The sequence below is a fragment of the Oryx dammah genome, unplaced genomic scaffold, assembly GCF_014754425.2.
Source record: "Oryx dammah isolate SB20612 unplaced genomic scaffold, SCBI_Odam_1.1 HiC_scaffold_6, whole genome shotgun sequence".
In the NCBI taxonomy this organism is placed as follows: domain Eukaryota; kingdom Metazoa; phylum Chordata; class Mammalia; order Artiodactyla; family Bovidae; genus Oryx; species Oryx dammah.
In genome coordinates, this window is record NW_024070190.1 from 18,776,759 (window position 1) to 18,803,679 (window position 26,921).

Below are 26,921 nucleotides of genomic sequence, written 5' to 3' on the forward strand. Positions count from 1 at the left end.
TTTTGCAACTTCAGATAAGTTGATCCCTACCTTAAAATTCTCATTACTTCTTGACTGAAACAATTAAGAGTATCCTAATTGTCTCCCGGCTTTTGGTAGCTCCCCCTTCCAAACTATCATTCACATCACTGCCATATTAATTGTCACAAAACACAATTACGATTCAAACTTTCTAGAGACTGCCAACTACTCACAAAATGAAGTCTAAACTCCCTACCATAGCATCCAGAGTTCTTCACAAACAAGCTCTCTTTCAGTCTTGTCACTCAAACCCTCTCTCACATCTTGAATTCAAATCACACAAAATTACTTCCTCTGTCTTTTGTACATTCTATACATTTCAAGCTTCCTCTGCTTCCCCTGTCCATGGGATTCCCTAGGTAAGAATACTGGAATGGGTTGTCATTTCCTTCTCAATGGGATCTTCCTGACCCAGGGATCAAACCTGCAGGCGTCTTCTACATCACAGCAGGTGGATTCTTTACCACTGAGTCAAGTAAGGCAATTCTTTTTCCAAGATTCCTGGGAAGCCCCAGCAATCTTCTACTCATCCTTTAAGACTCACTGAAACACCATTTCCCATGTGAAGCCACTTTGACAAGTCTCTCCTCTAACAATACTGTGGAGCCCTCTAGGTGACACCGACAGGCTCTCCCGATCTCATACAGCGCTTTTCAGACTGCATTAGCTTTGTGTACTCATCTCTAAACAGATCATTCTTTGAGAGTAAAGTAAGGAACTCATTTTTACTGAACATTTCGTATTCTCAGCGCCTAATACAGTCCCTGGTGTAGAATAGGTGTTTACTAAGTGTTTAAGAGAGAAAGAAGTGGATGGATGACAGCAAAGCTGTCACTTAATGCTATACTGCTGAGAGACTTTCTTATTAGAGAAATCTGTCCTTACTTTGATAGGCTAACAAAGAGTTACTGACAGTACAGGCAGAATTATACCTTTTAGAAAATAGTAAGCTGGTAGCAATCAGTAGATAGAAAAAAAGAGTGAGGAGACACACTAAGTGGGGAGAGTCCCTCAATATTTCAGGTGAGATGCTGAAGAACTTAAACTTGGATGATGGTGGGAGAATTAGAGAAGAGAAGAGGACAGCATTCATGAGTCAGAGGTAAAGCTGAAAGGGCCTGATCCCTGACCAAGAGCAGCAAGGAAGAGAGAAAGAAGCCAGCTCTGCACTCAGACTGTGAGCACAGGTGACCAAGAGGCCTAGTAACAGAAGCGGGAACACCATGTGTGAAGCAAGCAGTGGAACACACGTGCTGAGGCTTAGAACACTGTCGTAGCAGAGACAGGAGGCCGAGAGAGGTCGTTTTAGAGGCCACTGCTGAAATCAAGACGGCAGAAAAGACATGAAAAAAAGAATTTCAAAGACACAAATCTTAGGGAAGGCCATTATTTAGTAATGGGAGGACAACTATTCTTCAAACAAAAATAGGAGGAAAAAAAAATTTGAAGGAGTAATTAAAGAAGTAGAATTAGAAAAGCTCAGGGTTATAGAAGCTCCAGTATTTCATGAAAGGAAAAATGACGACTAACACAGTGATCAAAGAGCGGAACCAAACAGAAGACAAGAGACAGTTAGAACACCATGACTGTTCCTCACACGGGCAGACAGACCAGCTCCGAAGGGACCGGAGGATGAGCGAACACTGTAAGGAAGCAGAAGCAGTGAGCAAAACCTGCTCTTTAAAGAGGGAAAAGATAGGAGCAAATAGTAGCAAACTCTCCTATTTAAAGAGGAAAAAGTATAACACATTATATATGTGTTCCACCTGTTTGTTTTTAATACAGATCCCTAAAGGATTAAACCTTTTATTGATAATCTGAGTCTCAATGGATTTGAAAATAATGAACTTAATTTCTCTATCCACATTGTTTTAGAATGGCTTCTCCCCTGTCCCTGATGTTACTGCAGTTTCCACTTCTTTCAATAAATTCTATCTCCAAAGATCTATTATTCAAAGTAACAATTTTATCCTAAATTCTGAATATGTGAAAGCTTCAGAATAATGTAAACATTCATTTTAATATAATCTTCTATTCTAACTTGTCTTGTCATCGTCAGAGGAAAGAAGTAATTATATACATCATTTAATGCTTATTTTCTCCAATTAGAATAAAGAAAGCTATATTAGTAATAAATACTTTTTACTCCCGAAGAGGTGCAACATTTATAAAGAGATAAAATGCTGTAACTACTTAAGAACTCATAAGGAAGGTGATTCAAGAATAAAGAAGATAATAAAGTTGCAGTGATAAAATAGGACAATTTTTAATTGCTAAGAAATGAGAATTTTCACATTAATTATATTCTTAAGTCTTTTTCTTACCTCAGAGATGTGGCTAGATAAAACTGTACTTCCAATTTTCTCCAAACAGCTTTGACCTATGCTTCCATCTCATGAATTCCAAGACAGTATTAAACTGATGCATATTTTCATAAATCTGTTTAGAAAAAAAGAACACATTTAAGACTGAAAGAATGTTTATTTATCCGAATAACACATGTAGAAGAAATACTAAAATTTTATCATGCATAAAACTATACACTTTTAATGTAAAGTTCTATGGTACTTTAAAAACTATCACTTTACAAACTTTTGCTCAAAGACGTTCTAAATTTTGAGTATTTTCCATTTTATAACATAACAGTTCTGTGGAAAAAATTACTCACATGTGAATTTCTATATCAGCCTAATAAGCTTTTGTGGGGGGAAAAAAAATCACATTTCAAATTGAAAAGCAAGAACATCAGAAGCAGCACTAAAATTTACAACTCCACAATATTAAGATTCCTACTTGAGAAAAAATATATTTGATCACCCAGCTAGTATTTCAATTTTATCACAAAGTCTCAGTTAGCGGTTTTAAGTTCAGGCAGACTTCACCCTAGAATATGAGGAACAGTGAGGCCAAGAGGTCATCGCGCTGCTAGTTCTGCGTCCACGGCACAGGCTTCCACCGTGTTACCACTGTCATTAGTGACCTACTGCTTTAAGAGACAACGTTCATAAATATAAAAGAAGGAAGCCATTACAACCTTTGATTTATTTAAAGACAGGTGTGCTGCTTATTTAGGGATCACAAAAATAATTTCATCGAATGTATCTTTTAACTGAAACTTCAAATAGCACAGTATTCTGTTTCCTATTGTAAAAAGAAAAATTTTAAGCCGTATGAACATTACTTATGTCCCACTGCAAGGTCAAAAAGCCTTTGTCTTCAAGTCCATTTAGAAGTATCATTTGTGTCACACTGAGGTTTAGTAGTCTTGGCAATAATGACTAAATTCACGTAAACTGGGGCAACTTGAAACGGTCCAGCATATCAGATAGCCTTTCTTAAAGACAAGAGTCTCCACTCAGCAGAGAGGCTGCCACAGGGCCATGCTAAATCTTTCACGGTCCAACTAAAGACAGACCGACCCTGAAAGCAATTAGTAATGCTTTGTCTGCATTTAGAAGCCTTTAACAGTCTTCCCAATGCACTAGTTACCTATAACTTCACCAGGTCCCTGATATTTTTCAGGGTACTCATGGAGACCTGGGATTTAGCATCTCCCCCCAACCCTGAGATGATCATAGTCTTAAAAAAAATCACCTTATAACAGTAATAATTTTTTAAAAATGCATTGTTTCCACTTCAGAAAAGGCATAAAGATTTTGCTCTAAAGCCCTTCTTTGCCAATTCTTCCATAAGGGCATATGGAAGAAGAGAGGAGGAAATCACTACATTGAGCAAAGCTCAAATTCACCTATTCTCATCAAGTTTTAAAGTCCCATCAAAGTGACTCTGTTTAAAAATATACGGCCTGATTCTAGTTCTACCAGATATTTCCAGTGGATCAAATAATAAATAAAATTAGCACGTAAACAAACCACTTACCAACCATTGTTTATTATAGCACTATTTATTACAACACTTTTTCCTTGGTGTGAAAAAAAAGTTACAAGCTTTAGGCTAAATCTAAAATTAATTAAAAAAAGGAAAATACATAATCAAAAAGACTCTTCAAATATACCACCTGCAGAGTCCAAGACCCTGACCTATCTCTCCTCAATCCTCTCACACGTACAAAGACATTACAAGTCATAAACTTCAGAAAAGTGTTTCCAAGGATTGAATTTAAGACCAGCTAATGAAAACCACGTAAGCTTTGACTTTACTACTAACAGGAAAATAAAAGACAACCAAAGGACAGGATGCCCTTCACGATGCAGGTCTGCAAGCCGTTTTTTACATACTAGAAATTGCGAGTCAAAGCAAAGCTTTTTCTAATTTTGGCGATTACAGTCCTTTAAGCAGAGATCTATACCGTACAGGCACAGAAACAGAATTCACATGGGCAAAACGCTTGCGTCAACTTTAATCGCTCAGTTTATAAGAGAATGTGCCACAGGCTTCTAGCACTTTATGAATTGCGTTTAATAGTGACAACAGATCCAGTCAAAACCAAACACTCAACAATTTTAAGTATTAATTTCACCAAAGATTTTGTGCCTGAAATTTTCAAGTTTCTTAGGTCTAGAAGATACATTAAGGAAAAGGTAATTCTTTTAAAAACACATTTGAACTTCTTAATGACTCAGAATAAATGAAAATTGAATCCTTCTGGATATATTCTAAGCTAAGCTAAGTCACTTCAGTCGTGTCCGACTCTGTGCAACCCCACAGACGGCAGCCCACCAGGTTCCCCCGTCCCTGGGATTCTCCAGACAAGAACACTGGAGTGAGTTGCCATTTCCTTCTCCAATGCATGAAAGTGAAACGTGAAAGTGAAGTCACTCACTCTTAGCGACCCCATGGACTGCAGTCTACCAGGCTCCTCCATCTATGGGATTTTCCAGGCAAGAGTACTGGAGTGGGGTGCCATTGATATATTCTAATACTTTCTAATTCAGAGCTAACAGAGGTATTTCCTCAAAGTTAGTATTTACAAACATGGGAAAAGTTCATTTTAATCCCATATTGCCTTTACAAAAATCTTTTTCTTTTTGCCATCAAAATGAACACATCCCTCCCAGTTTTGAAGCCCTTCAAAATTATCAAAGTGGTTAAATCTTAAAGCACTGGGATAGTTTAAAGATCACTAACCACACAGAATCCATCAGTGACAAACATCAATTATGGATATCATAGCTATCTTTGAAGTATTAGAATATTACCCATTAACACCTATATTAATAAGATTTGAAAAAAAAAACAGTATAAAACATGGTTTTGATACTCAGTCTAAGACAAAATTTAAGATTGTTTTTCAACGTGTGAAAGTGAAGGTCACTCAGCTGTGTCCGACTCCCACCACTTCAAATTTCCTTTCTTCATTTCCCTCTCTTAGCATTCATAAAAAGCATCCCACATACTGTACAAGTATTATTATAAACATCACAGCTACAATTAAAACCTATTTTTAAAAATTGAAAATTATAAAATAATCATTTTACGAAATACCTAGTAGGGCTCTTAAACTTAAAGTATTATTACTATTAAAACCTCTGGTATATTAACTGAAAAACTCAAACATTATGCTTCAGAAAACCATTATATAGTTTTACTGTAACTCTAACAGTATAATCTAGATTAGTTTGGAATGCATTTCTATAATAAAGAATGTAATACACTTAATACAGAAAGGGAAGGTCAACTTATAAATTCTGTTTCAAAAGTTCATTTATAAATTGAACGTAAGCTTGGTTTTGTAACTTAAGATGCATTTTCTCATAAAACTAAAGATATAAACAATGGCATTAAACCCCAAATACAAATGAACTTTAGTGTATAATTCTATGATAGCACTCTTCTGCCTAAGCATATTTTCATATCAAGCTCAAAGTTTCTTATTTTTCGTTGTATCCTAGAATTTAGCACAGCTAATGATATAGAGTATGATTTCAACAAATATTAGTTGCTCTGAAGTATTGAATAGGAACAACTCAGTGATATGAAACTAAGCTGTCCAGAAAAATTTATCTATCTAATCTACAGCAGAGAACCAAAAGACATGGAGAAAAAAGCTTCCTCCAAAAGAGATAAGACAAAAGGATATTTAACACCAGGGTTAAAAAGTTCTGGTCTAAACCAGTTGTGGCAATTTCCATTCCTCTTGCCAATGAATGCTTTAGCAATAAGCATCTGATGCAATTCTGGCCAGTAAGGCAAGAGACTAAGTTTGCTGAAGAGGTTCTGGGAAAGGTTTTCCTGGGCCGATAAAAGGACACCCAAGTGAAAATACCTATTTTTTCCAGGCAACTTTGGGTTTGAATTGTTAAGCAGAACTGTAACAGCCATCCTAGGACCACGAGGAAAGAGAAAGTCTAAGAGGACAGCCCAACAGGAAAGGTATGACAGTGCTAAAAGATGGAAAAAACCTGGGTCTGAGGTGGTGCCATTTCAGCTCAGCCCAGGCAATCAGTTGCGTCCAACTCTGCAACCCCGTAGACTGCAGCCTGTCAGGCTCCTGTCCGTGGGGATTCTCCAGGCAAGAATACTGGAGCGGGCTGCCATGCCCTCCTCCAGGGGATCTTTCCAACCCAGGGATCGAACCCAGGTCTCCGGCACTGCAGGAGGATTCTTTGCCAGCTGAGACAGCAGGGAAGCCATATGGGTGGTGTCATCTGCATATCTGAGGTTACTGATATTTCTCTCGGCAATCTTGATTCCAGCTTGTGCTTCCTCCAGCCCAGCGTTCCTCATGATGCACTCTGCATATAAGTTAAATAAGCAGGGTGAGAGTATACAGCCTTGACGTGCTCCTTTCCCGATTTGGAACCAGTCTGGTGTTCCATATCCAGTTCTCACTGCTGCTTCTTGACCTGCGTACAGGTTTCTCAGGAGGCAGGTCAGGTGACCTAGTATTCCCATCTCTTTAAGAATTTTCCAGTTTGTTGTGATCCACAGAGTCAAAGGCTTTGGTGTAGTCAATAAAGCTGAAGCAGATGTTTTTCTGAAATTCTCTTGCTTTTTCTATGATCCAACAGATGCTGGCAATTTGTTCTCTGGTTCCTCTGCCCTTCCTAAATCCAGCTTGAGGATCTGGAAGTTCTCAGTTCACGTACTTTTGAAGCCGAGCTTGGAGAATTTTGATTCTCTAAAATTTTGATGCTTCTATACCTGAATGAAATAATCCTAGAATCATTTTATTAAGTTGCTTCTTGAGATCAAACCAGTCAATCCTAAAGGAAACCAACCCTGACTATTCATTGGAAGGAGTGTTGCTGGAGCTGTAGCTCCAATACTTTAGTCACCTGACCTGAAGAACCTCTCATTGGGAAAAAGCCTGACTCTGGGAAAGATTGAAGGCAAAAGGTGAAAGGTGTGGCAGGGGATATGATGGTTAGATAGCTGACTCAATGGACATGAATTTGAGCAAACAGTGGGAGGCAGTGGAAGAGCTTGGAGTGCTCCAGTCCATGGGGTCACAGAGAGCCGAGCATGACTTAGCGACTGAACAACAACAAAAATTGCCCTTTTCTTATTTACGCAGCTTTCAACGAGCAAAAGTAATACAGCAGATACAGCCGTTTAGGAACAGATACACTATTTACTTCAATAAATTTAACTGTTACTTATACAGTGGTAACTCTCCCAAATTTATATTTCAATCCAGATCTTTTTGAACTAGATACGTATTTCTAAACTATTAAACAGCTCTATTAAATATTTATTCCAGTGATACATGAAGAGAACAAAATATAAAAACGGTCATCTACCAGCAAAAAAAAAAATGTTCACACACCCATATCTCGATTTTCTGGCTAATGACAACACCATCTACCTAACTGTCAGTGATGAGAATCTTTGGGTCACTAGTCCCACGTCCCTCTGCTTTATTTATTATACGAGGCAGTTATTACATGCTGCCTGTTCTCATTCTGATACATCTTTGAAATCTGTCTCCCTCAACTCTACACACACCTAGTGCAGACTTTCATCTTTCGCGGCGCACATCTCCATTCTTCCCTCTAGCACTACACTCGCGTTTGTAAAATACAACCATGCTTCGTGAAAAGATTCTAAACATCCTAAGTCAGTAGGATGCACAAATGAAACCTATAATGAGATATCACTACATACCCATTATAGTGGCTACTCTCAGAAAGACAGACAACATTAAATGTTGGTAACGACATGGAGAAACCGGAACTCCCATACACTGCTGTGAAATGATGCAGCCATTGTGGAGAACAGCTTGCCAATTTCTTAAAAAGTTAAATGTAAGCATAAACTAACCACGAGATCCAAAATCCCCTCCACAGAAACCTACCCAAGAGAAATGAAAATAAGCGTCTGTATGAAGACTTACATAGGGCTTCACTGGTGGTGCAGACAGTGAAGAATCCGTCTGCAGTGCAGGAGACCTGGTTTGATCCCTGAGTTGGGAAGATCTCCTGGAGAAGGGAGCAGCTACCTACTCCAGTATTCTGGCCTGGAGAGTTCCACAAACAGAGGAGCCTGGAGGGCTACACAAGTGAGGACCTTTCACTTTAAAGACCTTGTATACAGGGTCTCCCCTGGCACTCCAGGGGTTGAGACTCTGAGCTCCCACTGCAGGAGGTATGGGCTCCATTCCTGGTTGGGGAGCTGAGATCCCACATGCCACGGGCCACCTCTCCCCATAAAGACATGCACAGATGTTCTCAGCAGATTGCTCACAATGGCAAAGAACTGGAAGTAATCCCAGTGTCCATCAGCTGGGAATGGATAAACAAAGGGTGGCATCATCAAACGTGGAATATTATTGGGTAATAAAAAGGAATAAAATACTGATACATGTTATAACATGAATGCACTTCAAAATACGCTCAATAAAAGCAGCCAGATGCCAGACGCTACAACTGCATGATCCCATATATACAAAACATTCAGAAAAGGCAAACGGAAAGACCAAGGAAGCAAAGCAGTAGTTGCCTGCAGCAAGGAGCAGGAGGGGTAAATTTGGGGTGGTGATGAAATGTTCTAAAATATTCATAGCACAATCCTAAAAACTTACTAAAATAATAAAAACATAAGTACGTTTAAAATTTTTTCAATGATTTCCAATTATGTACAAAACGAAGTCCAAATTCTTTAGGAAGACATTCACAGACAGATATAATCTGCTTTCAATGTATTTAATCTGCTGTCTTCAGCTACAATCTCTGCCATGTGGCACAGCCAAAAAACAGGAAAAAAAAAAAAAGGACTATGTTGAGATACTACCAACACAGCTACTGGAACAGCTAAAATAAAAAATAGTGACAATACCAAGTGCTGACAAGAATGTGAAGAAAGCAGATCTTTCATACACTGCCACTGAAAGTATATATAAACTGGCATAATCACTTTGGAAAATGGTTTGAAAGTTTCTTTAAAAACTAAATATACCCTCACATGTAACAAACTGCACTCCTGGGCATCTGTCCCAAAGAAAGGAACATGAATGTTCATAGCAGCCTTATTCTGACAATGATGCATAAAAACCACTTCTATCCAATTCAGTCAGTAGAACAATCTACACCACCCATTTTTTTCCTGTAGAATTTTGAGAGATTATCAATAGATCATTTTTCAGCTGATAGGTAAACATACCACACTACATATAAACAATAAAATTTCTGCTATTAGGAATCATCAGGAATTGATTCTAGAGTACTAAGGGTTCACCACTTCTAAATGTGCATTGCTGCACCTTCTCAAATGAAGGATAAAGATCATTTAGAATTAACATTATGAACAACAATTACAGAGTTACGCTACAATATAGTGAAATCATCGGGGGCTATTAATACATAATGCTATTTGCTTCAGTACTAAATGGTCCCAAAAGAGAGCTTATTTACTTGCTTGTCTGCTTGTTTTAGCTTGCATCCCCAGTTTTTCTCATTTTCTTCCCCTTGGTAACACCTACCTAGAATGCATGTTTGCTCGTATAATAACAGTACCCTCTCTTCACTTCTCCTTTATATCATCCCTGTACTAGCTTAACATAGCTCTGCTTTGAAGTCTATAAGAATAAAAAGGCTCCATATGACCACATGAGATTGAAGGTATAAAAACGGAACACATCTACTATTATGATCAAATAACTTTTATGCTGTGATAATGTAAACACTTTTTATAAGATCACTTCAAGGAGAAGGTAAAGATGAGACACCTGAATGAGTCAACTCAGGAAAAAACAAAGATGAGTGGAGCTACAAATTGTAAATACATTTCAGATGGCTACTCAACATTTCTAACAAATTGCTAAGCTCAAAATACATGAAACAGAACTTATTATTTTGTTTCTCCATCTTCTCACAAACCTGTTTCTCTTGAATTCTTTATTTGGCGTAATGTACAACTGTTAAAGATTTTTTTTCTTTTTTGCCGTTACCAAGTAAAATTGGCAGTGTATATACCCAAGACCCCAAAATTCTGCCTCAAAGTATATATATAACCTGGGAAACCTTTTGCACGTCTGCCAGAAAGCATGTACAAGAATATTTACAGCAGCATTTTCTTAACAGCAAACCTAAGTGTCCAAAAGCAGTAAAATGGACAAATTCTAGTATATTCATATAAAAGAATTACCACATAGTAGTAAAAATGAATATACCCCAGATAATAGTATTAATATGAATGAAATCTCAAAACCATAATGTTGAACACAAAAAATCAAGTCTAAGAATACATATATACAGTATGACTCCATTCACATAAAACTCAAAGACAGGAAATACTAGGAAAATGTATACTACAGGAAAAATTAAAAAGTGGAAAACCTTAAGGAAAAGTAACAATAGTATTTCATAATTTAGGATGATGGTTTCCTCTGGGAGGGAAAAGCCATGGGCATCTCAGAAGCTGCCATCACATTTCTTGAGATAGGAGACTGGGACAGACAGATTCATTTTTTATTAAAACTCTGTAAAATGTACATCTATATCATATGTACCTTTGTATACAGGATAGATTTGAGAGTAAAAATTTTAGTTTAATCGGAAGGAAGTATGGTTGTGTGGTAGTTTGAACATTCTTTGGCATTGCCTTTCTTTGGGACTGGAATGAAAACTGAGCCAGGTTGAAAAAAAAAAATACTGGGAAAAAACAGGGACTTTATACAAGTTGTCATTTTACACATAGGTTTCAGTTTTCAATGTCAGTAGGACAGACATTACTATAATCAAATATTGACAGATCTCCAAGGAAGTCCCAGAGATCTTACTTTCATCAGTAAATTTTAAAACTTTTTTTCCTACAAATTGTAAGTTGTTCAACAGGATGAAAAATTACACTTAGCTTAACAGACCAGAGAATTACAGCTGTGCTTCATAAACAGAGTATCAATTCAAAGGCATATGGGCTTTAAAAAATTTGTTTGGTAACTCAGTTATACTATAAGTTGCAAAGTTTCTGATACTGCTGAAATATAGAGTAATACCAATAGGACTTTAAAGGGTCCTACTTAGCCAATAGAAGAATGTTATACTGTATCAACCTGGGGGGCGGGATGGGGAGGGAGTCGGGAGGGAGGTTCAAAAGGGCGGGGATATATGTATACCTATGGCTGATTCAGGTTGAGGTTTGACAGAAAACAATAAAATTCTGTAAAGCAATTATCCTTCAATTAAAAAAAATTTAAAAAAAAAATGTTTTAAAATCTGTTTCTCAGATTTTCTTCTTCCTAATGAATGCACACCCATATTTTTCAGGATTACTAAGGCAAGGAAGTAAGGATGGAATGAATTCCTTTAAAACATGAATAGTTTCCTTAAAAAAAATAATTACATATCATGAAAATGGATAACCATTCTATTACCTAAGGATGTACTGGTTGTCAGAATTTAATCCAATTAACCTGTGTTCAATATTTGGCTTTATTATTATTTACTAAAAACTTGAAACTACCTTTATTAAATATCCAATTGTCATTCATGCAAATGTGTGCATCAATGAAACTAAATAAATGACATTCTAGAAACTATAGAAAACAAAATTTTCAATTAAGAGAATTTAAAATCATATAAAATTCGTCACCTGTACAGGCATATGCAAACTAATCACTTCCAACAGGGGTGGGAAGTGGACTACAGATATTTCTTTCAAAAGGGACAGTGTTGCTACATGTTCACGGGTGGGTAAACATACAGAGAAGAAAGTTTTAGCTGGGAAGTTTGCATTTAAGTTTTCATCTCTATGTGATGAGAGGTACAGAGCTAATTACCAGACAACACTGTCTTTTAAATCGTGAGTCACATACCTAAGGAATGGGGCTGTAAGCAGGATAAAGGCAATCAAGATTTTTAAAAGAAAAAAAAAAAAGATTTTAAAAAGAAGCAACAGCAGGTTTCAAAGTTTCAGTCAGAAAATCAGAAGCAATTATCTCAATATAATGCATATAATCCAACAGCCTCACTATGGACTATCCACCTCCTTGCAAAACACACCTATACTTTAGGGACTAAGTTTGTGAAGCTAGGTATGTTTGAACTTCAGAGAACAGCTCTATTATCAACAGGCAAGTGAGGCTGAAAAAGAGAAACAAAAGATTACTTGATAATATAATACTTCGTGAGGGCACTATAGTAAATTTTAAAACATTCAAAACACAGTTCCCTGCTGGCAGCAACATTTCATCAACTTCGGAAGTTAAGCCATTATATATTACCTCTTAAACAACAGAAGCAGATAACAACACTATCATACATGACGGTTAACTGAGAAGTAAAAAAAAAAAAATCAGACTTGCTTCAGAGGTGGAAAGATCACTGCAGGCTGAATTTAAAGTGGGCCTTCTGAAGACGGGTCAGGTTTGATGGTGGGCAAGGAGGGAGGGGTACAGGCTCAGAAGGCCATATTACTGGGAGAGCTGGGGTGCACGGGGCTGGGAGGCTGCACTGTGCCTGGCCATTGTGCCACCTGCGGCCCAAATTCTAGAGCTTTGGAGCTTAATGGTCAACACATGGTCTGAACCAGCCACCCATGAAGCCAATGTCCATAGCAGATATACTCATTTTAGTTCTCCTTACAATCAAGCATCAAAGATTCCAGTCCTTCTCAATACATAAATCCCAACAGCCAAGATCCCTGAAATCAATCTACCATTCTTTTAAGGAGAGGATAAAGAGAAGAACACATGGTTAAGAACAAGGACTCTGTAGCCACACTAAGTACCAAGGTTAGAAACCTGGCTCCAATACTTTGCTGTTGCTGTTTCAGTCGCTCAGTTGTGTCCAACTCCCATGGACCGCAGCACACCAGGCTGCCTGTCCATCACTATCTCCTGGAGCTTGCTCAAACTCATGTCCATCGAGCCGGTGATGCCATCCAACCACCTCATCCTCTGTCGTCCCCTTCTCCTCCTGCCTTCAATTTTCCCCAGCATCAGAGTCTTTTATAATCAGTCAGCTCTTCATATCAGGTGGTCAAAGTATTGGAGCTTCAGCATCAGTCCTTCCAATGAGTATTCAGGACTCATTTCCTTTAGGATTGACTCGTTTGATCTCCTTGCAGTCCAAGGGACTCCCAAGAGTCTTCTCCAATACCATAGCTCAAAAGCATTAATTCTTAGGTGCTCAGCCTTCTTTATGGTCCAACTCTCTTATTTGTACATAACTACCATATACCTTTGACTACACAGACCTTTGTTGGCAAAGTAATCTCTCTGCTTTCTAATATGCTTTCAAGGTTTGCTCCTTTCTTCCAAGGAGCAAGCGTCTTTTAATATAATGGCTGCAAGTACCATCTGCACTTATTTTGGAGCCCAAGAAAATAAAGTCTGGGCCAACTGGCTTAACCTCCCTGGTACCAAATATGTAAAATAGAATAATTACATGTTATCTGAATGGTGAGACTCAAAGGAATCACCGTAGGTATAGCACTTAGAATGTGTGTGCATATGTGTGCTCAATTGTGTCAGCTCTCTGCAAACCCATGGGCTATGGCCTGCAAAGCTCCTCTGTCTATGGAGTTTTCCAGGCAAGAATACTGGAGCAGGTTGCCACTTTCTACTTCAGGGGACTCTAAAGACCAGGGATGGAATTCACGACTCTTGCATTAGCAGGCAGATTCCTTACCACTGTGCCATCTAGGATTCAATTCAGTTTAGTAATTCAGTCATGTCTGACATCATCAACTCCTGGAGCTTGCTCAAACTCATGTCCATCGAGTCAGTGATGCCATCCAACCATCTCATCCTCTGTCATCCCCTTCTCCTCCCACCTTCAGTCTTTCCCAGCATCAGGGTCTTTTCAAATGAATCAGTTCTTCACATCAAGTGGCCAAAGTACTGGACCTTCAGCTTCAGCATAAGCCCTTCCGATGAATATACAGGACTGATTTCCTTTAGGACTGACTGGTTTGACCAGCCCAAGGGACTCTCAAGAGTCTTTTCCAAAACCACAGTTCAAAAGCATCAATTCTTAGGCACTCAGCTATCTTTAAGTTTCCCTGGTGGCTCAGATGGTAAAGTGTCTGCCTACAATGAGGCAGACCCAGGTTCGATCCCTGGGTTGGGAAGATCCACTGGAGAAGAAAATGGCAACTCACTCCAGTACTCTTGCCTGGAAAATCCCATGGATGGAGGAGGCTGGTAGGCTACAGTCTACAGGGTCACATAAGAGTCCGACACAACTGAACCACGTTCACTTTCAGCTATCTTTATGGTCCAACTCTCACATCAATCCATGAATACTGGAAAAACCAAAGCTTTGACTATACAGACCTTTGTTGGCAAAGTAACCTCTCTGCTTTTTATGCGATGTCTAGGTTGGTCATAACTTTTCTTCCAAGGAGCAAGTGTCTTTTAATTTTGTGGTTGCAGTTACCACCCAGTGTTTGGAGCTCAAGAAAATAAAGTCTGTCACTGTTTCCATTGTTTCTCCATCTATCTGCCAGGAATTGATGGCAACAGATCTCATGATCTTAGTTTTGTGAATGTTGAGTTTTAAGCCAAATCTTTCCTCTCCTCTTTCACTTTCATCAAGAGTTTGTTAGTTCTTTTTCGTTTTCTGCCGTAAGGGTGGTGTCATCTGCATATCGGAGGTTATTGATATTTCTCCCAGCAATCCTGACTCCACTTTGTGCTTCATCCAGCCCGGCATTCCCCATGGTGTACTCTGCATATAAGTTAAATAAGCAGGGTGACTATATACAACCTTGACGTACTCCCTTCCCAGTTTGGAACTAATCTGTTGCTCCATGTCCAGTTCTAACTATTGCTTCTTGAACTGCATATAGATTTCTCAGGAGGCAGGTCAGATGGTCTAATATTCCCATCTATTTCAGAATTTTTCAGATTATTGTGATCCACAGAGTCAAAGGCTTCTGTGTAGTCACTAAAGCAGAAGTAGACATTTCTCTGGAACTCTCTTGCTTTTTCAATGATCTAACAGATGTTGGCAATTTGATCTCTGGTTCTCTGCCTTTTCTAAAACCAGCCTGAACATCTGGAAGTTCACAGTTCATGTACTGTTGAAGCCTGGCTTGGAGAATTTTGAGCATTACTTTGCTAGCGTGTGAGATGAGTGCAATTGTGCAGTAGTTTGAGCATTCTTTGGCATTGCCTTTCTTTGGGATTGGGAGAAAACTGCCCTTTTCCAGTCCTGTGGCCACTGCTGCGTTTTCCAAATTTGCTGGCATGTTGAGTGTAGCACTTTCACAGCATCAGCTTTTAGGATTTGAAATAGCTCAACTGGAATTCCATCACCTCCACTAATTCTGTTTGTAGTGATGCTTGCAAAGGCTGACTTGACTTCACATTCCAGGATGTCTGGCTCTAGGTGAGTGATCACATCACGGTGGTGATCTGGGTCGTGAAGATCTTTCTTGCCCAGTTCTTCTGTGTATTCCTACCACCTCTTCTTAATATCTTCTGCTTTTGTTAAGTCCATACCATTTCTGTTCTTTATTGTGCCCATCTTTGTATGAATGTTCCCTTGGTATCTCTAATTTTCTTGAAGAGATCTCTAGTCTTTCCCTTTTTATTGTTTTCCTCTATTTCTTTGCAATGATCACTAAGGAAGGCTTTCTTATGTATCCTTGCTATTCTGTGGAACTCTCCATTCAGATGGCATATCTTTCCTTTTCTCCTTTGCCTTTCACTTCTTTTCTCAGCTATTTGTAAGGCCTCCTTATATAACCATTTTGCCTTTTTTGCATTTTTCTTGGGGATGGTCTTGGTCCCTGTCTCCTGTACAATGTCCACAGCTCTTCAGGCACTCTATCAGATCTAGGCCCTGGAATCTATTTGTCACTTCCACTGTATAATCATAAGGGATTTGATTAGGTCATACCTGAATGATCCAGTGGTTTCCCTCTTCAAAATATATCTGAATTTTGCAGTAAGGTTCATGACCTGAGTCACAGTCAGCTCCTGGTCTTGTTTTTGCTGCCTGTATAGAGCTTCTCCATCTTTGGCTGCAAAGAATATAATCATTCTGATTTCGGTATTGACCACCTGGAGATGTCTATGTGTAGAGTCATCTCTTGTGTTACTAGAAGAGGGTGTTTGCTACAACCACTGCATTCTCTCCGAAAAACTCTGTTAGCCTTTGTCTGGCTTCATTTTGTACTCCAAGGCCAAATTTGCCTATTACTCCAGGTATCTCTTGACTTCCTACTTTTGCATTCCAGTCCCCTATGAAGAAAAAGACATTTTTGGGGGGTGCTGGTTCTAGGCAGTCTTGTAGGTCTTCACAGAAGCGTTCAACTTCAGCTTCTTCAGCATTAGTGGTTGGGACATAGATTTGGATTACTGTGATACTGAATGGTTTGCTTTGGAAACGAACAGAGATAAATCTGTTGCTTTTGAGACTGCACCCAAGTACTGCATTTTGGACTGCTCTGTTGACTGTGAGGGCCACTCCATTTCTTCTAAGGATTCTTGCCCACAGTAGTAGATACAATGGTGATCTGAATTAAATTTGCCATCCATTATAGTTCACCGATTCCTAAAATGTCGATGTTCACTCTTGCCATCTCCTACTTGACCACTTCCAACTTACCTTGATTCATTGACCTAACATTCTAGGCTGCTATGCAATACTGTTCTTTACAGAATTGGACTTAACTTCCATCACCAGTCACATCCACAACTGGTCATTGTTTTCACTTTGGCTAAGCAAGGAAGAACTAAAGAGCCTCTTGATGAAAGTGAAAAAGTTGGCTTAAAACTCAACATTCGGAAAACTAAGATCATGGCATCTGGTCCCATCACTTCATGGCAAATAGATGGGGAAACAGTGGAAACAGTGGCTGACTTTATTTTTATGGGCTCCAAAATCAATGCAGATGGTGACTGCAGCCATGAAATTAAAAGACGCTTGCTTTTTGGAAGAAAAGTTATGACCAACCTAGACAGCATATTAAAAAGCAGAGACATTACTTTGCCAACAAGGTCCATCTAGTCAAAGCTATGGTTTTTCCAGTAGTCATGTATGGATGTGAGAGTTGGACTATAAAGAAAGCTGAGTGCCAAAGAATTGATGCTTTTGAACTATTGTGTTGGAGAAGGCCCTTGATAGTCCCTTGGACTGCAAAGAGATCCAACCAGTCCATCCTAAAGGAAGTCAGTCCTGAATATTCATTGGAAGGACTGATGTCGAAACCAAAACTCCGGTACTTTGGCCACCTGATGCGGAGAACTGACTCGTCTGAAAAGACCTGATGCTGGAAAGATTGAAGGTGGGAGAAGAAGGGGACGACAGAGGATGTGATGGCTGGATGGCATCACCGACTCAATGGACATGAGTTTGAGTAAACTCCGGGAGTTGGTGATGGACAGGGACGCCTGGTATGCTGCAGTCCAAGGAGTCGCAAAGAGTTGAACAGAACTGAGCGACTGAACTGAACTGAACTCTTCTTCATTCTTTCTGGAGTTATTTCTCCACTCTTCTTCAGTAGCATATTGGGCACCTATAAACCTGGGGAGTTCATCTTTCAGTGTTATACCTTTTTGCCTTTTCATACTGTTCATGGGGTTCTCAAGGCAAGAATACTGAATTGGTTTGTCATTCCCTTCTCCAGCGGACCACGTTTTGTCAGAATTGATTTTTTTGGGGAGGGAGGGGATAGATTTTTATCAGTGAAATATGAAAATCTTTCTTACTAAAATTGCTGGGCTAGTGGGGACAATCATGAAATAGGAAAGATTTCATATTTCACTAATAAAAATCTACCCAAAAAATCATGACATTTATTTAGTTTTATGAATGGTCTTATAATAATAATCTTAATGATAGCAAAAGAAATAAAACAAACAATTTAAATAAACTATAGTAAATTCACATATTATTATGACAGTGAACATGTATTAAGTGCCAAGAACTGGTTCTGATACACTGTCTCATTCATTAGACTGCCCTGATGGCTCGCTGGGCAAAGCATCTGCCTGCAGCACAGGAGACACAGGAGACATGGGTTTGATCCCCTGGAGAAGGAAACGGTAACAGACTCCTTATTTCTTGCCTGAAAAATCCCATGTACAGAAGAGCCTGGTAGGCTACAGTCCAAAGGGTCGCAATGAGGAGGGCAGAACTGAGCAATTAAGCATGCGTATGCACACACACACACCTACACCTCATTTATTACTTACAGCAACCCCAGGACATAGGTAAGAATTAGATAAGAATGCTATCTTCATTCTCCAGATGAGGAAACTGAAACCCAGAGTAGCAACCTGCTCAGGATCACACAGCCAGTGAGCATCTAGAGCCAGGATTTCTACCTGGACAGTTCAACACTGGCAATTTGTGTGGCTACCATATTGTACTACAGACGAATAAGGACAGTAACAGTATATTAAAACAGAAAAAACAGATATCAAAACAACAGACACAGTATGATCCTTCTTTTATTTAACGCATTTAAAAAATGGAATAGATATGGTCCCAAATTTAACACTGGGTGTCTCTGAGAGATGGCATTACAGCGGACTATCACCTTCTTTATATTTTTCTGTGTTTTCCACATTTTGCATTACAAGGTAAATTTTTTAAAGTGAGGTTCTTAAAAAAAGTAAAAAGGTAGTGACAATCTCAAATACTCCAGAAAGCACCAGTAATTTAAAAAAGCATGGAAGAAGCTGTTAAATTTGCTAAATGGGTCGCTGACAAATTCAAGGGAAGTGGTGCAGGCAAAATGGCAATGGAAAGGAAGAAGTATGTTTAAAAAACAGTAACAGAAGCTATTCAAGTTTAGACGATCATTTTGAGAAGTTCAGAGATAGGAAGAAGAATGGTATATAGCTTCAAGGTAGTAACAGTGTCAACGGAAGATTTTGCTGGTGTATTTTCAATTTCAAGGAAATTTGATCAGGATTTTAATTTAATTGGAAATAGTCTGTGAAGGTGGTTGCCAAAATAGACAAGGGATAGGAGGTCTCAGAGGACAAAGATTTAGCTTTCTAAAAGGGGAAACTTCTTGTGAGACAGGAGAGAAGAGAAAGAGGAGAGAAGATCTCATAAAAAGAGATCTCTGAGGTCAAGAGAAGAAATTTACAGAACTTGCATTTGGTACCTTCAAGCCCTCCAAGAAACAGAGTGAAGTCATTTTCAATAACTGAAAGGGTGGGGATTAGGCATAGGGAGAGAAGTAAGGAGTAGCAGGGAAAAAAAACCCACTGGAAAGCAACTGGGTTTACTAACTTTCTAGAATAAGCAGAAATCATCTACCTAATTATCACAAGACCATAAAAGAAAGTACTGAAAAAAAAAGAGTAAAATAGTTTCTTCACAGTTAGGAGGCACGTTAAACCACACCATTCAAAATGAGGAGAATATGTGGTATATCTAGAGACAACACTGTCTCCAACTTTTGTTTTAACCAATGGATTCACAATGTTATTTCAGTATAATAAATGTAAAAATTACTAACAACATATTTTACTTTCTTTTTTTCATACATAAAACTTCCAGACTTGACATATACTTTACAATTAAAGCACATCTCAAACAGGACTAGCCAGACGTTAAGCACTCAGTAGCTACATGAGGCTCAGTTCAGCTCAGTCGCTCAGTCATGTCCGACTGTTTGCAACCCCATGAATCGCAGCACGCCAGGCCTCCCTGTCCATCACCAACTCCTGGAGTCCACTCAGACTCACGTCCATCGAGTCTGTGATGCCATCCAGCCATCTCATCCTTGGTCGTCCCCTTCTCCTCCTGCCCCCAATCTCTCCCAGCATCAGAGTCTTTTCCAATGAGTCAACTCTTCACATGAGGTGGCCAAAGTATTGGAGTTTCAGCCTCAGCATCAGTCCTTCCAAAGAACATCCAGGGCTGATCTCCTTTAGGATGGACTGGTTGGATCTCCTTGCAGTCCAAGGGACTCTCAAGAGTCTTCTCCAACTCCACAGCTCAAAAGCATCAATTCTTCGGTGCTCAGCTTTCTTCACAGTCCAATTCTCACACCCATACATGACCACTGGAAAAACCGTAGCCTTGACTAGATGGACCTTTGTTGGCAAAGTAATGTCTCTGCTTTTGAATATGCTGTCTAGGTTGGTCATAACTTTTCTCCCAAGGAGTAAGCTAGTGGCTGCCATATTAGAACAGCACAGTTTAAGTTATGCTCCATATTAGAATAGTACAGTCTAAGTTATGCTGTGAAACAAATAATTCCAAAATTTCAATGACTCAGCACAACAAAAGTCTACTTCTGTTTCACGTAAAATGTCCAACATAGGAAGCTGGGTCTATTTCACAGTCAGCCAAGGAGCCAGGCTGATCACTGTTCTTGTATTAACTGAAACACATGGCTAGATATTTACTTCCAGATAAAGAGAAGCCAGAGACTCCCTCATGTACTTTTCACTATGTCAATACAGAAATAACACACTTCCCCTCAAAGTCCACTGGCCAGAATCAGTCACAGGATACCACCTAGCTTCAAGGAAACAAAGGAATTAAATTTCCCATATGCCTGAAATGAGAGGAGAACTAGAAGTGAAAGAGCACTAGGAAGTCATTGCCACAGGCACTTAGCCGTGAGGACAAGTGTTGTTCGGATAACCTAAGCCCTAGATTCTAGGGTATAGCTGTTTTTCATGAAGATTTTTTAAGCCTGTTTTTAAGCCTGAACTCTCACTGCAATGTTAGATGAAACCGATGCCTGCAATTCTGGGATCCTGACAGGGATGAAAAATGGTTATCTTGTTAACATGAACCTTTACAAGCCAAAGAGCAAATAAATACTCACTGGAAAGAACAGTAGGCAAATCTGAAAATACAAGTAAAACTGGGGCCAGTGGGAGAGTTGATCGATCCAACTGTAGATGACAGCAAAGGAGCTCTCCTGCATAAAGTCTGAGGATGATGTGGGAGATACCTCTCTCTGAACTTGGAAAGTAGCCAACCAAGCCTCGCTTGCAGGACAGAGCCTCACAACAAAAGAAGTGCTGAGACCAAACACAAATTGAAAAGAAAAAGTACAAAAGAAACAACACAAAGAGAAGGCTCCCATAAAAGGGATGAAAAGAGAACCAGGTGATCTCAGAAGGCAATTAACCAAATTCTCCAACACAATAAAAAACAATTCTATCAAGTCAAAAATGCTATCCTGAATCACTATATACCTTCTAAAAAATTCAGGAAAACTGATTCCAAAACGACCCATGTGTTGTTTTGTGTTCAGAGTCAAATCTCATACAAGTTTTTAGGGAAAAAAAAAAAGAGAGAGAATAAAATGGTACCCCTACAGACAACTAAAGCATATCAAAAGAGCAGAAACACAAAAGTGATAAAAACAGACTACTAAAAGGCTAAAATAATAAGAAAATCATAAGGCATGAAATCACATTAGAACTGGAGAAACTGAGAAATGAGAACGTGACTCAAAGAACCTGAATTAAATTTTTTTTAATTTTGTACAAACTACTATATGTAAAATAAACAACAAGGTCTTACTGTATAGCACAGGGAACTATATTCAATATCTTGTAATAAACTGTAATGGTAAATAATCTGAAAAAGAATATACATGCTATATAAACACACACACACACACATATACCATTGTTGCCGTTTAGTCGCTCAGCCATGTCTGACTCTTGTGACCCCATACAACTGAATCACTTTGCTATACACCAGAAACCTACACAATACTGTGAATCAACTACTAAATTTTTTTAAATACAAATTTTTATGTTACTAAGTTTTTATAAAGACTAAAAACAGAGGAACATATGAGTGAATAAACACAACAGGTAACGCCACCAAAAAGGAAAAGAAAATGAAAAGGAGTCTAATTTTTTAAAAAGTCAGAAAAGAAATGAAATAGAAGGACTCTAGGGAAAATGACAAAAATTGTTCTAACTTTTTTATATAACAATAATCACTGAAGAAAATCACAAAAAGAGAACTAAATACTAAAAACTATACTAAAATACAAAAAAGTAATTGAAGAAAATTTTCTAAAATAAAATTTGAAACTGTATGTTCAAGGTATACAATGCATACTAGAGAATACTGACACAAAATAATCAACACCAAGACATATTTTGTTAAAATTATTAGATATTTAAAAGAAAAAAAGTACTATTTGAACATCTAGGCCAAAATGTCAAATAATTTAAAAGAAAACCACATTACCACATTAATTTTTTCCTAAAAGCAACACTTTATGCCAAGAAAAGGTAAAATGTTCAGGGAAAGAAAATGAGAGCTAAGAATTTTATAGCCAGTTAAACTAATTTTCAAGTATAAACAATATATATTGTCATCATATAAAAACCCAGGCAATTCTGTTCTCAAGAGTCTAGAGAAATCCAGAGAATGAGCTTCAAAGAATTAACAAGATTAGAGGAACATTAACAAGAGGACTGGAAGTAAGCATTAATTGTTACTTGTAAACTAAATGAAGATGAAAAGGAAAAAAAGAGTGGTATACAACATTAATAGCTATATGACCTGACAATACATATACAGTGTAACTATACGATAGAAATGGAGAGCATATGAAAAAATTGTTTTTAACTCTTTTCAGTAATACTGTTGATCAAAGTATAAGTTTTATTATTGTGAAGCTGTCAGATATATAATAGGTGATGAAATAAATGAGTAATTATGGAATACTCTTACTACTCTTGTAACACTGAAAACCAGAATCCCCAATTTCTGTTTCTTGCATGATCCACAGAAAAGACCTGGACGTACAGAACAAGTGAGCAGCAACGAGCACCCCTGGAGTCCAGAAGGTAACTATGAAGTTTCATTTCCCAGTGAAATAAGCCAGGCTTCATGGAGGTATTCCATGTTTGAGGCAGAAATTTTAAAAGATGTTCTTGGAATGTCTTATTTTAAAAGGTAAAGAAGCAAATCAGCAACTATCTGAGTCATGTCAAAAGGACGCCAGAGCCAACCTGAAGAAGACTCCTAATGGGCAAAGATGGGATAGCTGAGTCTAGGCATCGCAATGGACAGAAATCCCATCAAATCTGTTTAGATCCACTGAGTTCGTAACAATAGAAAAGAACAGGAGGTGGGGGGGGGGGCGGAAATCACCTTCAGAGAAGACAGGAAGGTAACTCAGTATTTTAAAAACTGTTTTAAGTGACCCAGTCATGGGGGACTCCCATATTTGTGAATTTTTTAACCTCCAGCTCTACCAGGTCATCACAGTGAACAGTGGAGGAAAAGATGTGATTAAACAAGGGGACAGGAAAAATACCATTTTGAAGTATGCCAGAACATTCTGTATCTTCTTAACAAGACTTGCCTTTCAAGAAAAGCTATTTGATCAGAGTTGAAACTTGGGTTTCTTCAGAGTCTAGTGAGCCAAGAAGGGAAATAGCAAATTCTAGCCCCGTCTAGCCTTCCGTGTCAGGGAAAGGGGAAATAAAATTAAATTGTAAAACAACTAAGAAGCACTTGTGAAGTTCGAAGTCCAAAGACAAAAGCTCACTAGAAAAGTGAGATCTATAGTCCAGAAGCACAGGATCATCAAGAGAGAGAGACCTAACCACGGAACACTTCCTCACCCCACACCTTAACACCACAACTGCTGTTTAGTCACTGAGTCCTATCTGACTCTTTGGGACCCAACTGATTGTAGCATGCCAGGCTCCTCGGTCCTCCACTGTCTCCCAGAATTTGCTCAAATTCATGTCCACTGAGTCAGTGGTGCTACCGAATCATCTCATCTTCTGTCCTCCCTTCTCCTTTTGCCTTCAATCTTTCCCAGCATCAGGGTCTTTTCCAATGAGTTGGCTCATTGCATCAGGCAGCCAAAGCATTAGAGCTTCAGCTTCAGCATCAGCCCTCTCAGTGAATATTCAGGGTTGGATTAACTGGTCTGTTCTCCCGGCAGTCCAAGGAACTCTCAAGAGTCCTCTCCAGCGCCACAATTCAAAAGCATCAATTCTTTGGCGCTCTGCATTCTTCATGGTCCAACTCTCACATCCATATATGACAACTGGGAAAACCACAACTTTGACTTATACAGACCTTTGTTGGCAAATACTAAAGGCCTACTTACAGCAATTCCTTTTACCCAGTGTATTATATGTGGTTTAGCAAGAAAAAAATTACAAGGCACACTAAAGGCAAAAAAACAGTGAAAAGACAGAGTAAACATCAGAAACCAGACTCATATAGCAGAGATGATGGAATTATTAGACTGGGAATTTAAAGCAACTATTCTTAATAATATGCTATGGGCTCTGATGGGCAGAGTAAACAATATGCAGGAACAGATATATCACATAAGCAGGGAGACAGAAATTCTAACAGAGAAGCAAAATGAAATACTAGAAATCAAAAACACTGTAACAAAAATGAAAAGTGCCTTGGTTAAACTCATTAGTAGACTAGACATGGCTGAGAAAAGCACTTCTGAGCTTGTGGATAATGTCAGGAAAAATCTCCAAACTGAAACATAAACAACCCTCCCAAAAACACCAGACCAAAAATAACAGAGTATCAGAGAACTGTGGAACAACTATAAAAGGTGTAACATATGCGTAAAAGGAATACAAGAAGAAAAAGAAGAAAGAAAGGACCAGGAAACACCCCAACCAACAATCACTGAAAATTTCTCCAAATTAGTGTCAGACACCAAACCGCAGACCCAGGAAGTCAGAGAGCACCAAGCAGGGCAAGGGACCAAAACTACATCTATATACATCATTTCAAACTACAGAAAACAGAGTGTTACGGAAAAAACCTTGAAAGAAAATAGAAGAAAAAACAATTACCTATAGACGAGCAAAGGTAAGAATCACACTGGTCTTCAGAGAAGCCGTGCAGCCAAGAAGAGAGTGCAATGGGATATTTAAAACGTCAAAAGAAGGGGGGAAAAAAAAAGAAAACCTAGAGTTCCATACCCTTGCATGGAATATTCACTAAAGCCGGCCACATTTTGGGGCATACCTTAATAAATTTAAAAGAACAGAAATCATACAATTATCTCAATTATCTCTTCTCAGACTATCAAGGAATTAAACTAGAATTGAAAACAGATACTTGAAAAATCTCAAAATACCTGGAGATTTAAACAATGCACTTCTAAATAGGAAATGAGTCAAAGAAGAATTCTCAAGGGACATTTAAGAATAATTCGAACTAAGTGAAATGAAAGTACACATTTTCAAAAATAGATGGGATGCAAGTTATAAATTTCTGTGGACACTGTTGCCAATTGACATAGGGCTCTAAGAAAAGCCTGGCAAAGCTCTAAGAGCCACAGTGCACTTTACTCACTCATAAGGGGAGGCGCACTTTGCTTTATCATCACAATCTGCAATTAGAAAAATGCAGTGACACAATCCTTGAAGAAATGTCAACATTTTTTCAGTCGAATTCTAACAAAATAAAATGCAAACGATCGGTGAGAATAATTTATCTGCATTAACCCACAGAATACAGAAGACGTTGTTTGTTTCTTTGCTTTGTTGGTGAAATACCAGTAAACTTACTTTGGCTTATGCCTATCCAAATGAAGTGTAAATGAATTTGTGAATGTCACCCAGGACCAGTGAAAAAAACTAATGCCCGTATCTTGGTTTCCATATGTTGTTTCTCCATTAAGAGAAACCTAGCCTCCTGAGACACATGGATAAGGGCACAGAAGGTCCAACACGAGCCTGGAACACTAGTATGTCAGAAAGTAAAGAAGAGCACACAGAAATGATAAGGCCACATCCAAAAGACACCAGAGCCAGGATGAAGGGACTCCCAATTTCAGAACCTGGAACAATACAAACCTCAAAACACATAAAGGTTGTAGATGGATGGATAAAGAGGACGCGCTACATATATACAATGGAATACTACTCAGCCAGGAAAAAGAACAAAATGTTGCCATTTGTAGCAACATGTATGACGTGGAACGTATTATGTGAAATGAAATAAGTCAGATAAAAACAAGTATCATATGGTATCACTTTTTGTGGAATCTAAAGACATACAAGAAACTAGTGAATATGACAAAAAAAAAAAGAAGATGCCTCACAGATACAGAGAGCAAACCAGTGGTTACCAGTGGAGCTGGGGCAGGGGACCAGTATAGGGGTGGGAGAGTGGGAGGTACAAACTAGTGGGTGTAAGATAAACTCAAGGATGCACTGTACAGCACTGAAAATATAGTCAATATTTTTTTACTAACTGTAAGTGAAAAGTTAACTTTAAAATTTCATTAAATTAAAAAAAATTAAACTAAAAAGCCTCTTGATGAAAGTGAAAGAGGAGAGCGAAAAAGTTGGCTTAAAGCTCAACATTCAGAAAATGAAGATCATGGTATCCAGTCCCATCACTTCATGGCAAATAAGATGGGGAAACAGTGGAAACAATGTCAGACTTTATTTTGGGGGGCTCCAAAATCACTGCAGATGGTGACTGCAGCCATGAAATTAAGACGCTTACTCCTTGGAAGGAAAGTTATGACCAACCTAGATAGCATATTCAAAAGCAGAGACATTACTTTGCCAACAAAGGTCCGTCTAGTCAAGGCTA

At 38.5% G+C, this 26,921-nt stretch overlaps 1 protein-coding gene across 2 annotated transcripts in view; it reads right to left on the reverse strand.

The window, feature by feature from the left end:
• The window catches only part of BMPR1A (bone morphogenetic protein receptor type 1A), a 135,988-nt gene that overhangs the window by 53,895 nt on the left and 55,172 nt on the right, over positions 1 to 26,921 (reverse strand). Inside the window, exon 2 of one of the 2 annotated variants that reach the window (XM_040242160.1) lies at positions 2,346 to 2,460. The gene's annotated coding sequence lies outside the window, so the exon portion shown is untranslated. Of the gene's footprint in view, positions 1 to 2,345; positions 3,447 to 26,921 lie in introns of those variants that run through there. The other variant, XM_040242161.1, reaches the window with a different exon arrangement.